Source organism: Schistocerca piceifrons, unplaced genomic scaffold (genome assembly GCF_021461385.2).
Source record: "Schistocerca piceifrons isolate TAMUIC-IGC-003096 unplaced genomic scaffold, iqSchPice1.1 HiC_scaffold_961, whole genome shotgun sequence".
Lineage (NCBI taxonomy): Eukaryota > Metazoa > Arthropoda > Insecta > Orthoptera > Acrididae > Schistocerca > Schistocerca piceifrons.
Genome location: NW_025729236.1, coordinates 62,501 through 65,000, shown reverse-complemented (window position 1 = coordinate 65,000; position 2,500 = coordinate 62,501). Strand labels below are relative to the sequence as shown.

Genomic DNA, 2,500 nt, shown 5'->3' with positions numbered 1-2,500 from the left:
GCGATCAGCCCAAAGTTATTCAGAGTCACCAAGGCAAACGGACCGGACGAGCCGACCGATTGGTTTTGATCTAATAAAAGCGTCCCTTCCATCTCTGGTCGGGACTCTGTTTGCATGTATTAGCTCTAGAATTACCACAGTTATCCAAGTAACGTGGGTACGATCTAAGGAACCATAACTGATTTAATGAGCCATTCGCGGTTTCACCTTAATGCGGCTTGTACTGAGACATGCATGGCTTAATCTTTGAGACAAGCATATGACTACTGGCAGGATCAACCAGGGAGCTGCGTCAACTAGAGCTGAGCAGCCGGCCGCCCGGGAGTGTGTCCCGGGGGCCCGCGCGAACACGCAAGCGTCCGCTCAATCATTCTGCAAACAGGAGGAGGCTGAGCTCCCCTGCACAATACACCTCGAAACCCTCTCAGGTCCCGGCGGCGCGCAGCGCCGTCCCAAGTACTTGGTCGGGTTCGAGAGAGGCGCAATCGCCCGGAGTTAGGCGAGTAGACGCTTTCGGTGCGACCACCCGTGCTCCCAACTGAGCTTGCCGCTGCCGACAGAGGCCCGGGAGCGTGCTGTCGTGGCATTGCCGGCGGGAGACAACACGCGCCACCTACGGTGACCGGCAGCTCCAACGCCAGCGCCACAGAAGGACAAAAGCCCCACTTGGGTGCCGAAGCGAACTCTCCCAGCACAGCGCACGCGCCAACACATCCGCACAGCTGCGATACAAACCACCAGCGAGAACCGCTGGGGCGACCGAGCAGCAGACGGCGTCGCGGCGCCGAGCGCCGGGCGGCGGCGCATCCTCAACGCACACAGTCCTCAATCGGACCAGCACACTGAAGATGTCCACCGCGCTTCGCACCGGGCCCGCGAGGACCTACTTTGGCCGCACGGCGCCGCGCGCAGGGTGCGCCGGCGCGCAGCTGCGACGCCTGCCGCGTCCGTCGGCCGGCGCGCCTGCCACTGGCCGCCCCCACCAGCCGGCTGTAGCGCGTGCGCCCACGCACCGCGCGGCCAGCACGCCGGGAGGCGCCCCCTCACCGGCCGGGGACGGTCCCACCCAGCCACCGCCGCGTATCGCTTCACACCCAGATGCCGTTCAGTTTCGTCGGCATGGTGGGTATCGCTGGAACAACCGGTTCGTACCTCAACCTATCGTCGCCATCACCGATTCACCCCTAGCGAGAACAACCGCACCACAACAGGTTACCATTTGTTCATTTGCGTAACTTCACCAGAAAACGCAGGCGTCCATCGCCATTTGCAACTTCAACGATTATTGCATGCCTGTGTCAGGTGTCACGCCACACTACGTCTGCCCACATACACGCAACAAAATGTGCACGCCTAGACAATACGTGGAAGGTGGCCCCCGTACGTATGCGATGTCCATTGCTCGAACGACTGTCAACCGGCCTCTGTAGCATGTCGCAGATATGGAACGCGGTGCACCATGCCATCACGGTGTGTGAGGAGAGACGACTAGGTCCGAATACATCAACAGACAGCTCATGCTGATCGCCATCCACGGCGTCCGTTCCTCCCACACGTCTCTATGGCGTACCACACTGCAATCCAGCTCTCATAGGGAGACGACACGTAGCTGCGTGCACAATATTTGCACTGTATGGTCCGCCGTTTTTGGGCGCAGTCGTTGTACGGTCACACATGTGCCACGATGTATCATTCGGTACATAAGGACGAATGTGCAGTACAGATTGTGGTTTACGCGTACGACATTAGCGGACGGTTGACACAGGCCGCACCACAACGTAGCCTGAGTACGTCGCATGCGAAGGGCATTGAACATGCAAACTTCTCACCAACCAGCTTGCGAAGGCAGGGGGGCAAGGTGGGGACGTGGGGAGGGGCGGCATGTACGTCCTGCTGCCATCCACATTACAGTGTACAGCAGGAGCATGTGGAAAGTCAGCAAGACTTGCAAGGTGTTTAACATGAAGCGATACACAGGGGAGCGGGCAGTGCGAGTAGCGAACTATATTGCGAGGGTTGCGGGTGGGCAACACTACACTAATTGAACGAGTCGTATAACAATTACAGAGCAGGTTTAGGCGACAACATGGGTTACGTTAGGGGACAACGTGGGTTACGTTAGGGGACAACGTGGGTTACTTTAGGGGACAACGTGGGTTAGGTTAAGGCACAACGTGGGTTAGGTTAAGGCACAACGTGGGTTAGGTTAAGGCACAACGTGGGTTAGGTTAAGGCACAACGTGGGTTAGGTTAAGGCACAACGTGGGTTAGGTTAAGGCACAACATGGGTTAGGTTAAGGCACAACATGGGTTAGGTTAAGGCACAACATGGGTTAGGTTAAGGCACAACGTGGGTTAGGTTAAGGCACAACGTGGGTTAGGTTAAGGCACAACGTGGGTTAGGTTAAGGCACAACGTGGGTTAGGTTAAGGCACAACATGGGTTAGGTTAAGGCACAACATGGGTTAGGTTAAGGCACAACATGGGTTAGGTTAAGGCA

The 2,500-nt window shown here is 57.3% G+C and overlaps 1 non-coding gene across 1 annotated transcript in view; it reads right to left on the bottom strand.

The window, feature by feature from the left end:
• The window catches only part of LOC124774116, a 1,909-nt gene extending 1,623 nt beyond the window's left edge, over positions 1-286 (bottom strand). Inside the window, exon 1 of the ribosomal RNA XR_007015109.1 lies at positions 1-286. This exon is cut by the window's left edge and continues 1,623 nt beyond it. This is a non-coding gene — a ribosomal RNA (small subunit ribosomal RNA).
• Positions 287-2,500: the final 2,214 nt, after the last annotated feature.